This window comes from Leptinotarsa decemlineata, unplaced genomic scaffold, assembly GCF_025532065.1.
Source record: "Leptinotarsa decemlineata unplaced genomic scaffold, Ldec_3_MD MMD2_tig00026340_RagTag_RagTag, whole genome shotgun sequence".
Lineage (NCBI taxonomy): Eukaryota > Metazoa > Arthropoda > Insecta > Coleoptera > Chrysomelidae > Leptinotarsa > Leptinotarsa decemlineata.
In genome coordinates, this window is record NW_027412694.1 from 16,127,494 (window position 1) to 16,140,390 (window position 12,897).

Genomic DNA, 12,897 nt, shown 5'->3' on the forward strand with positions numbered 1-12,897 from the left:
TTTACGCCAGAATTTCTAGAATACCAAATAACACAATACTAAAAATCACAACATTCTCCCTCTGAACATAAAGATGTCTCCTTCTTGAACAATAGTCCTTCCTGATTACAATACCAACCTGACCCATTATCCCAAGAATGATACTTCTGCAAAGCACGTAAGAAGAGCTTTTTCTGAAGTGGCCTCCAAGTATGTGAACTACTCCCACATATACACGGATGCATCGAAAACCAGTGAAAGTGTAGGGGCTGCAGTGATCACAGATCATACAAGCTACAGTTATCGACTACCAACAGAAGCTAGTATATACAGTGTCACCATAAAAGTGCGCACCATATAGGAAACTTTTTTTTCGAAAAGTTTCAATGAAGATTAACTCCGGCACTTGTTTGTGCTTTAAATTTAAACCAAAATGATGCGATCAACTGCGACTCACTGACGTTCAGTATTGACAAACTTTTTTTTTTTGAAAAAAATTGAAGCAGTGCATTTCTAGATCGAATTTAACAAAAAGTTACTTGAAAAAGTTGTGTCTACGGCAATTTTATATTTTTTATAGTTAACGTTTTGCTTATTTTTGACAGATATCCCCTTTATTTTAAAAAATAAGTTCGGATAATTGTCATCAATTCATGTATACATAACGAACTCATCATGGAGTTTAACTTTCCTGATGAATTTTTACTTATACGGACATCTTTAGGGGGAAATTAAAAATGTGCTATAAAAATTTCAACATGACTGGTGCAAAGTTTCAATCACTTGGATATTTTCTCAAACAAACCTTTGATTTCAAAAAAGCAGAGGCAACTAAAAAAATGCAAATAATTGCGATAGAACTATTATTATTATTATAAATTTTAAACGACAATAATATTATAGAAATTCAAATGGGTACAAAAAAATACTTATTGGTCTAAATGGGGTTGTCAAACATTTATAGCCTATATTTCAGTATGTCGTCCTCCACGTTCAATACAAATTATGGTTCTTCTACTGACATCTGTAACTGCATTTTTAAGAAATCGGGGATTTATATTTGCACAGCACTCGCGAATGGTATTTTCCAGATGTTGTATGTCAGTAAATGGTCCACTTCGGTACACTTTTTGTTTCAGGTAAACCCACAAGAAAAAGTCTAAAAGCATCATGTCGGGTGATCTACGTGGCCAATAATCTTCCCAGTTACGTCCAATAACTTTGCCTCTGAACATTTGTTGGAGGGACTGTTTTACAGCAACCGTTTGATGTATTGGTGCGCCATCAAGCTGATACCATAGGTCGTATTTAATATTTGAATGCATATTATCTAAAACTTCACTAACCTCATTATTTGAAAGGTTAAGATAACCGACGGATGATAAATTTTCCCTGAAGAAAAATAGACCAATTATTTGGTCGTTAAGTATCCCACACCATACATTAGTTTTAAAGGAATACTGATCACCATATTCAACTGTGAAATTGGGATTTTCTTGTGCCCACCATCGGCAATTTTGAGAACTTACCGTTCCATTTGAATAGAACATTGCCTCATCTGTCCATAAAATTTTATACGAAAACTTTACATTTTCTTCTCTCTCTCCTTGAAACCAGAATGCAAATCCCAAACGGACATCAAAATCTCGTTCTTTCAATGTATTAATAAATTTTTTGGCATGTAAGGCCAAAATTTATTCTTCAATAAAAATTTTCTAACACTTTCTCTCTTGTAATCGGTATTTTTTATAATATCGGTTATACTCGTTTGCCCGTGTTCAATAACCTTTGAACAAATGTTGAGTTGGCCTCCTCATCATATTTACTTGGAGTGTGCTTTTTCTTAGATTGATTTGCTACGGATCCTGTTTCTCTGAATTTCGACATTATCCTTGACATTTTTTTCTGGATGCTGTTCATTAAAAATGTTAGCTACTTGCCGGTATGGTGTATTCTCACCACATATCAAAACTATTTATATTCTTTCCTGAAGAGACAACATTATTGCAACAATAACTGTTGAAAATTTGACAAGTAAATCAACAACTTGACACTACCATAGCATGCATTTTGTTTGTCAAGACCTACTCAAAAATTTTAATCAACGTGATTAAGCGTCCTTACTGCCCTAATTAGTGTTTATAAATGATCTGTAAATACTGAATATTGAAATTTTAATGTAATTTCATCTCTAGTGATTTTATTAATACTAATTGCAGTTTTTGGGTTGTGTCTGTCTTTTCAAAATTGAAGGTACTGTTTTTTTAAGAAAATAGCCAAGTGATTGAAACTTTGCACCAGTCATGTTAAAATTTTCAAAGCACATTTTTAATTTCTCTCTAAAAGTGTCCGTATGAGCAAAAATTTATCAGTAAAGTTGAACTCCATGATGAGTTTGTTATGTATACATGAATTGATGACAATTAACCGAACTTGTTTTTTAAAATAAAGGGGATATCTGTCAAAAATAAGCAAAACATTAACTTCATCCTAGTTGCATAAAATTTGGCATATGGATATAAAATTGCCGTATACACAACTTTTACAAGTAACGTTTTGTTGATTTCGATCTAGAAATGCACTTTTTCATTTTTTTTCAAAAAAAAAGTTGAATTTGACAAACACTCAACATCAGTGGGTCGCAGTTGGCCACATCATTTCAAGTTAAATTTGAAGCACAAACAAGTGCCAAAGTTAAACTTCAATGAAACTTTTTGAAAAAAAAATTTCCCATATGGTGCGCACTTTAATGGTGACACTGTATACGGGAGGACTAATCGCCAAAGCCACAGCTCTTGCGCACTGCTAGGAACATGGGGAAGATGCTTTCGTCCGACTCACTGAGTGCTATACAAGGTATATAACTTCATCCCAGAAATTCCCTCCCTATGTGTATTGAAATAAAACTGAGAAAAGTAACTGAAATGGGAAAACGTATGAAAATTGTTTGGGTTCCTTCGCACGTAGGAATAGTTGGCAACAAATCTGCTGACACACTAGCTAGAGAGATTAGCTCAAACCCACACACTAACGACTCGCTGTGTACCACATGAAGATTTGATCCATAAAGTATGAAAATTAACAATAAATACATGAAGGGAAAGGTGACAAGCTCTGAAAAATAACAAGCTCAAAACAATCAATACTAGCTTGAATTTCGAAAATTACCCATCACTCTCTCGAAAACATCAGACAATTATAACCCGTCCCAGAATTGGCCATATAAGGTACACCCACCAGCATCTACTGAAGAAATTAGACCCCAAAAGATGTATTTCCTGTGATGAAGAATTAGATGTGAAACATATCATCAAGGTTTGTCCTGATTACAGAGAGGAGATATTGTCAACAGGACTACCTGAAGAATTCAGTGATTCCTTGAATCCAGATCTGCTTAAAAATGTCTGTTTGAAATCCCTCACAAGTAGAAACTTGTGCGAGCTAAGGATTAACGACGTATTACCTGTTAACGTGTGATTCCTAACACGGGTTGGACGATAACAAGTGAAAATCGATCGTTCAGACCATCTACCAACACGGCAGTCAAATCGATATCTATAAATGATGTGAATCTCATATGATAGTGATTCAAATTGTTCTACACCGCTAATAACCCTTGTAGTTGATGATGATGATTATATACAATAAAAAATTGAAAAAATAAAATAAAAAAAACTAATAAACAAAACATTTTTTTAGGGATGGCGCTGGACAGACCACCTCTACACCTCAACTTTTGCCATCATCCCGTCAATGAGTCAGAAGCCACCACGTGCAGTTCACTTTCAGTAAAAAATTCAAATCATTTATTGTCTCATAGCAAACAGCAGGGTTTGTGGCAAGGAAATATTAATTTTAGATAATGTATGAGCAAGGCAAATATGAAAAATATGAATCGGCGGTTTATCGTTTATGGAATAAGTACTTATGTCAGAAAGTGAACGCATGACTGTGGAGCTGATGCGTTCCAAAGGAAGAAGATGTAGCGTGGGTTTCCCAGAAACGCAATATACCAGGTGCCTTAATCATAATAGCATTCAACGGGGTCAAGCGTTTTAAAGTACGGCAAACCCAATGAGGAACGCATTCATTGTGTTTTGAAATTACATCGTATTCACGTGAGTAGGAGTGAGCAATTGGATGAAGTCACTGCTGAGAAAATATATTCATGAACAAATAGATCGAAACTGATTTGCAAGACATGAGAATGAAACACACTCTAATTGTGAACGTTGAATTCACCAATCTGAATCTGAACTCACCCAATAAGATATCATTATCTAGATATTTGATAATCGTAGCGGGTGCCACGCTCAAACAGTATTGAAAAATGACTTTTTTGTTTTTTTATCACCACATGTGAATTCAATGATTATATTATTGTCTGAGTTGATAAACGTATCATCATCATATGGAGGATGCTTCTGGTAATGAAACACTCAACCACTCACGACTTTATGTAATATTATTAAAAACAATTTCAAGTATCGAATCCATATGATTTCAGGTGAACCTGGCCTTCAAAAGACACGTGTACCAATTTTACAGCTGTAGAATTGTTACACATAATGCAACTATCGTAGTTTAGTTTAGTTTGAAGAAAAAGGATGAAAAGAATTTTGTGTATCAATAAAGCTTTGCTTTTTGGAAAAAACTATACTGTTGAAGCCAAAGCTTGGCTCAATAAACAACATTTGAAGTTTGCACTTGAAAAAACATCCGTTGAGAAGTGGGTTGCTAAGTTTGAACGAGGTAAAATAAACTCCGATGCACGCATTGGACGCTTCAAAAAGGCTGTTTTCAACAAAAACATAAAAAAAGTACACAAAATAATTCTTGATTATCTCAAAGTGAAGTTGATCAAGATAGCTGGAGCTTTAAAGATATCAAAGGAGCGTGTTAGACAAAACGTTCATGAAGATTTGCGTATGCGAAAGCTTTATTGAAAGTCGATGCCGCGCGAAATCACAATCGACCAAAAACAACAACGAATTGATGATTCTGAGCAGTTTTTGAAGCTGTTTAACAATGAAAGAACACGAACTTGTACGTCGATATGTTACAATGCATGGAACATGCGTCCATTATTTCGCACCAGAATCAAAACGATTGTCATCTGAGTGGACTGTACGTGGTGAACCGATGGCAAAATTGCATGAGTTGCAACTGTTTAAAATGAATCATGAACTAAATGCTAGTGAAAAAACACAATATATTTTTGCAGTCTCCCTACTTAAATAAGCTGTTTTCGAGATTAGCAAGTACAAAAGCGAACGAATATTCTGAGAATTATTGTTCTGGGTTCTGTTGCAGGAATGAAGATTCCCAATGAAAGTTTTCATTGAATATTTTTCATAGACAGCGATTAGTTCTACTTTTATCATTCCAGCTTTTCAGTACTGGCAATACTTCAGAACAAAAGTACTTGAGATGGTGTCGAAATGAAACATTTCACAGATTTGTAGTTGAAGCAGTTGAAAACGTTAAGAAAATTTATTATCTTCAGATTTTCAGCCTATATCTTCACCATTCCCTCAATCTGTGTTCTCATATTTAGCTCTGATTGGGTGAAATTTAGGAAAATGTTGTATACTTTCTGAAAGAGCAAATTATTTCAATAAATGAAAGTTAGCACCTTCATATAATGCTATATAATATTCACTGTGGTAATATAGTATTTTTCTTCTCAAGATAGTCGATGAATATTACACCACGGACATCCTAAAATACCGAGGAAATAACCTTTTCAGACCTTTCCGGACGATTGTTGTGCTTTTGAAAGCTTTGGACGAGGTTCACCAGTTGCTCTCCACTCAAATGACGATCGTTCTGATTCCGGAAAGAAGTGGTGGATCCATGTTTTATTCATTGTTACATGTCGATGCTCAGAATCTCATCAAGATTTTCTGGTTTTTGGTGACCAGTGAGCTATTTCGGTACCCACTTTGAACCCATAGTCAGATACTCATGCAATATAAAGCCAACACGTTCTTTAAATACCTTCACAATGTCAGCTAACCCACGCGACCAAATTTTTTGATGATTCAAAACGATTTTTTGAAATTTTTTTATGTTTTCTGATGTTACTGCCTCATTTGGTCGTTCACTGTGTTCTGCTTCATCGGTGTCCCTACGACCACGTTTGAAGTCAGCAAACTAACGTTTAATTGTAGTTTCTGATGGAGCGGAGTCTTTATAACACTTTGCATGAAATTGCTCCGCTTGAACGGTATTTTTCCCATCACTAAGTAGTGTAAAATTCAAACATGAAATTGATTTTGATCCAATGATTTGAAAATAACAAAAATATTGTCAATCTCAGTACAATAACTCACAAACTGATGAGTAGAATATCATGAAATTGTAACAGCTTTTTTTTTGAGGACGAAACACAAGCACCTCAGGAATTAGGACGCTCTCAGAGCGGTGCCTGTGTAGATGTAGCGATTTACATTGAATTTGAATCGCTGGAAATGAAATCCTTTCTGGAAGAACATTCTCAGGACGTTTATTCCACATAAACGCAGTTCTACAGATGAAAGAATTCCTAAGCAAGTTCGAGGTGTGCTGAGTTGAACCTCAAAAAGATGAGCAGCTACAGTCCGTCGCGTATTTCTCATTTGTACCGCTCTTGGTGGAATCAAATGTGCCAAGTCTTTTGAACACCTCCCGTGAAAGAATCTATAGAAGAGAGACAAATCTCCAACTTTTCTTCGATGTTCCAGGCTATCAAGGTTGCACGTAATGTTCGCGTCTCCAATCAGGAGGATGGCTCTTTTCTGGATGGAAACCAGCAACTTCAGGATATGTTTGGGAGCATAGCTAGGGTTCCCACCTCTTCCGGAATTCCGGGAGTCTTCCGGATTTAAGCTCTGAAAATTAAAATCTTTCGGCTCCCGGAAGGAATTTAAAATATACAAAATTCTCCCTGAATAACAAGTTGTGCAAAAGTAACGATGAAAACTCTCTGCCGTTATGCTACATTGCTACTGTTACTTTTTACACAATATGATGCGGATTTTTAACACTGCCCGTAAATTTCTTGAAAGTGATTTTGTAACTTGCATAGAATTGCACGATGTTATGATTGAAATCCGCCAAAAAATTATAAATAGGAGAAAGTATAATTTTTTTGGTAGTTCAGTAAAATATCTTTCGAAAAAACTAAATGAAACAGACAACGCTACGTTTCACAAGGAAGCAGACATTTTCTTTCAGAGATGTTTGGATTACCTGAATGAATGGTATGACTTTGAAAATTCTGAGTACAGTAAATTGAGTATACTTTCAATGAAAAAAACCGATAACGTGGGATGATTTGAGAGATTTGGTCGTTGATTTGAAGATCAGTTTTGATGAAAATAAACTTAAGGATTTTTGCATTTTAAGAGAAGTTCAAGACAACATTATTTATTTTAATGATACAGTGAATTTGAGGTGGGCAAACTTTTTCTCAAACATCGAAAATGGAGTTGGTGTTATGTTAAAAAATGGTTACATTTGTTTTATCTGCACCTGTATCTAACGCTACATGCGAGCGTTATAGTATTCGATATATGGACAAAGGAAAGAAATTGTTCAAATGAAGAACATGTTATGGCGGAAATTCAAATGTTTCTCAATTTCAAAATGAACTGCAAAGAGTTTTTAAGTTTGTCTATTATAAACCAGATATTTTAAAATATGTTCGTTCGAATGTGAACTATGAGTTCAAAATAAAATAAAAAGTTATGATAATCAATGTTTTTTTCTCCCGGATTTAGACAGCTAAGAGGTGGTAACCCTAGGCACAGCTCCATACATGAGAACAATACTCCAAAGAAAGTTTGATCTGAGCTTTATAAAGCATCAAAAGTTGCTAGAGTGAATTAATGAATCGAAGAGGTTTTGTATTAAAGTGTATAATATTTTAAAATTCTTGCAAAGCGCTTTCGACTTTCGTCATCATCAGTGCTCACTTGTCAGGCAACAGGAAGTATCAAGATAAGTGAATTGTACATTGTAATATTTGAATTATATAAAACAAAATAGGCTCATAGCCAAGAAAATACATTTTTGGATTGAGGCCATGTGGTTCAGTCAAAGTATCTTATGAAGAAGATACTTTGATACTTTGACTGAACCACATGGCCTCAATCCAAAAATGTATTCTCTTGGCTATAAGCCTATTTTGTTTAATATAATTCAAATATTACAACGTACAATTCACTTATCTTGATACTTCCTGTTGCCTGACAAGTGAGCACTGATGATGACGAAAGTCGAAAGCGCTTTGCAAGAATTTTAAAATATTATACACTTTAATACAAAACCTCTTCGATTCATTAATTTTGAAAAGCAGCCTTTGCAATTCCAGTGACATGGTTGTGTCAAGCTTTTTTTTGAAAGGTAATACTAACTGAAAAAGTGGTGAATGCAATAAAACAAGCGCCATCTATGTGTTAGACCCGAGATTTTTAGTCCATGCAGTAGCTGTTAGACACGATCTCGTTGGCTTCAGTTTCTGTATTTTCCCAGTTGCACACAAATGTACAGACAATCAGACAGCAACTTTTCACCCATTCATTACATTATCATTGGGGATGAAAATTTCTCAACTATAACCTTATCAAACGGATCAAAAGCTTTTTGTAACCACACACAATCAAAGTGCCCAACCATAATTGGCCTTTGCATCATGATGACGTAGAAATTGAGTCAAAATGGATTTTCAAATAACGATTGTCACCTCCACAAATCAGAAATTTTCAATAGTGAAACACTATCTGCTTTCCATCAAACAGTAAATATCTTTGTGTAAACTTCAAGTCCCTGAAATATATACCATGAAATAATGACCGAACATATTCGGGTACTTATACAAAGTCATCTATTCAAGTGTGGAGCAGAATCGTGATTCCCACTGAACAAAGGATTTGTTGATGAATGAGTGGTTGGAACCCTGCTGTGAGCGTGCAGAAGGAAATTAATGCGAAACATCAATCATTTTTTTTATTGATTGATGAAAACATGTTTTCCTTTTCTACATTGTTTCGTGAAATTCGTTATTGACAAGTAGGGCGGAGCTCATTATATAAGAATCTGGCACTAAAACCTATTGATTTTCCTACCTGCCTCCAATTACTGTCAATACTTCATATTTTCTCCGAGTTGGAATCAACTCTGAAATGATTTATTTTCATTCCATGAAAAAAAGAGAGAAATTGTTGCGGATCTTCGCAATATTTATAACGTAATTCCATCAACTGATAATAGTAAACATGAGATAGCATTCAGTTGAGTTCCGTGTGGATAATTACTAAATTTGATAGAAAGTCTCTCGAAAATTCAATATAAATACATTTATTAACACTTCCAAAATACAAATCATGAAATTATAAAACTACAATTAAAATTAATTGGTGCTCTGGGACGACTTTATTAATTCCGGTGGCGCATTTGGTTTCTCAGCTGCAGAAGAACCCGGAAAAACCTGCAGCACCGTATCATCTGAAGATCTCAATCTGCCAATGTCCTCTCTCTCATGAAAGAAAATGTAGGGTATCTCCAGAGGCTCCAATAAATTCAATACATCGCCAGAGCACTTCGTAACACGACTATCGTCAAACTTAAACCAGTCCATTTCATTTTTGACCAAGGCGTAATAATGACCAAATTCAACGCCAGAACCATAGTGAACAATGACTGCATGAATATTATGATGGTAGTCTGCTAGATTGAAGTGTTCATCCATTTCGAAACTTCGTAACAGTTTGGTGCTTACATCAGAGGTCGAGTCATGTTTGAAGATCATCAGTGTTATTAGATTTACTGGTGCCTCAGATATACTTGTTTCCTTACAAAAGTCAGTTAGTTTGGCGCATGTTTGGCAATACAATTGATCATCACCTGATAAGAGTTACATTTTCAGATGATTCAACAATAAGCTTTGCACGGACTGGTTATTAGACATATTAGGAAACGCTAGTTGAAGTTCCAGGAATTCATATCCGTTTTTGCTACCTCTCGAACATTTACTACAAAGTGAACAAGTGAGGATTTTTTCAGAAAAAGATCCACAAACGAAAGACGATATAGACTGTACGGAATCATTCAATCCAGAGCGGCCAGGAGTATTTATTCTGATATTGTTTGGCCCACGAAGAGTATTCAACAAGAACCCCAGAAATCCAGAACAATCCTCTTGTTGTCCTAACGATTATCTAATAGACTCCAAAGACTCCAGGAAAGCGATTGGAGCGAAAGATGATACATTCTCACGAGACTGCGGCTGCATGAACAGGTGTTTGAGTTTGGTGAATGAGTAGGAAACATTCTCGTTCTCGTTCATCATTTGTAAGGAAGAACTTGTTCCACATAATCTGCATGAGAACATTTCTCAAGCTACGATTGATCTTTCCAAGTGATAAAGGGTTTCGTAAAGGGATCGAATCGGCTCTTGCTTCATAAAGCTCTCCCAATGAAAGGGAACCAGAATCACGAGAACTGCAACTCATATTTGGGAGGCAAGAATGACCTAAGTCCGTTGACCGCACTGAAAAAGAAGAAGGTGGATCAATCACTTGCGAATTAACCTTGATAGGAGACTGATGGATATCCACATATCTCGGCTTGTTTTAGTTCCGTACTGAAATTGGGGCAATGCATGATCTCATCAGAATTATGTGAAGGGGGAATAGTTCCAAAGACCGAAGCAGCATTACCACGTTGAATAGCAATACTAATTCTTCCTATCAAAAATTGGTAGGACGGTGATCTTTCGTTGCTTGGCCTATTCTCCTCCCGAGTTCATGAACGAATAACAGAGACTCGGGACATGAATACCAAAAGTTTCAACCGCTACTGGATGGAACAGATAGTAGTTCCCAAGATTTTGGTATTTTGTCGATTCAATTTTTTGCCAGACAATGCTGTGGTTCCAGCAGACTTCGAACTTCCGGCTAGAAGGGGAGCCGCGAGCGCGTAAACTCAAGTGAAATCCCATACTACCGGTTTACAGTATTTCCATGGTATGAGAGACATACTATCTGGTCGTTACCATCATCTCGACTGTTACCTGAGGGTTCCAGAATTGCAGGAACATCCACTGACAACATAGTTCGTTACAATATGTCGTTCACTTGGTGATGTCGACATGTACGCTTACTGACTTGACCAAGTGGTGGAACATCTGTGGGCGTACATGAGTTTTGGAATCGTCAAACAATTTTTCAAAAGAAAAAATGCAACGTGTTTAGGAAGTTCATTCAATCTGGTGGTCAGCAATTTGAGTGATTCCCGTTTTTCTCGGAGATATTCCATTTAGACTCTTCCAAAATTCTTATACCAGGAGCCAATTTCAAAATTATGGATTCGGAAATTTTATTCGGAGTTGCAAGAGTAATCAACTCGCATTTTTCAAAATTCACTTCAAGTCCAAGATGTTGAATGAATAATTTCACTCGAGAGGAAAAGGGTATAATCATCGATAAAATCTGGCCACCTGGCTTGAACCTTTCCTAGACTTTTTAATTGCAAGATTTTGAGAATGGTGTACACAAATGCACAGACAAATAGACATCAATTATTCACTCATTCATTACATCCCCATTGAGACATTCTCAAAACCTAGCATTGCTATACACGGATCCTTCTGAAAAGCATAAAAATCGTTTCATCACAGACTTTTCTTTTAGAAACAAAAATATAGGTATATGGAATAAAACAAAACTTTTGTTGGACACTACGAATAATGAGGGAGTGAAAAAAATTGGGGGCGAGCAGGAGAGACAATATATCTCGTTTTCTGATAGACGGGTACATACTTTTTTCATGTTTTCGATTTTTGAAGAAACATTCCGTAAAACTAATTTTTGTAGCGGCGGATAGAACAACATTGGAACCACGAAAAAAAGTTCGCGGCTTTCTGAATACTAGAGAGTCGCACTTTAATCGAACCATTCAAAAGGAATGTGTTCATTCGAATACTGCGTTTGGCAATCCACCGCAGTAGTAGATGAAACTTCAGACTGAAAAATCTGCAGACTACGGCCGAAAACCCCAGAAAATATTTTCGACAGAAAAGTGTCGTTATTGTTTTTCTTGGGGATTGAAAACTTATTCATTTCAGCAGAGATTAGGGATAACTGAAGCCCGTATTATAACGTGAAACCAAACTTGTCTAGAAAAATCTCTAGATGATACGAAATATATGCGTGAAATGGAATTTGTGGAAAATATAATCCAGAAACAATATACAAACTGATTATGGAGGTTGGCAACTTCAAAAATGAAGGTAATTTCTTTCCAGTTGACCGTGTGATCAATTTCGCGAGAGTAAAACTTTCGATAGAGTCTACTATAACGCATTTCGATGTGTGGTAGATTAGCCACGACTTTCTCTAGACAGGAGGACACTTTATGATGCATACTGTCAAATATGGAAATTAGTCATGAAAAAATTCAAATTCATTCAAGCAAATTCATGAAATGGAAGATGTTTTAACCCCAACTTCAATATTCTGGAACAAAAATACTCAGTATGCACAATTCCATCTTTCAATATTCCAAGTTCATAGCCATCTTTGTATATCTATGAAAATATCGATGAAAATAAATATGTAGTAGGACTTATGATGCCTGTTTGGAACGTTTGATGTAGTAATGAATATTACTGGAGTTTTTGCCCAACACCAAATCGTTGATTTTGACACCTCGACACGTGTTTAGATGACCAAGTGATCATCTTCAAGAGAAAATCAATCTTTAATCACTTGTTGATTGAAACTCGTGTCGAGGTGTCAAAAATAACGATTTGGTGTTGTGCAAAAACTTCAGTAATATTCATATAGTAGGACTTTTCTTCGACCTAACCCGCGTCTTTGACACTATCATTCCGTACTTTTTGAAGAAAAAATTAGAAGCCATGGGCATTGGAGA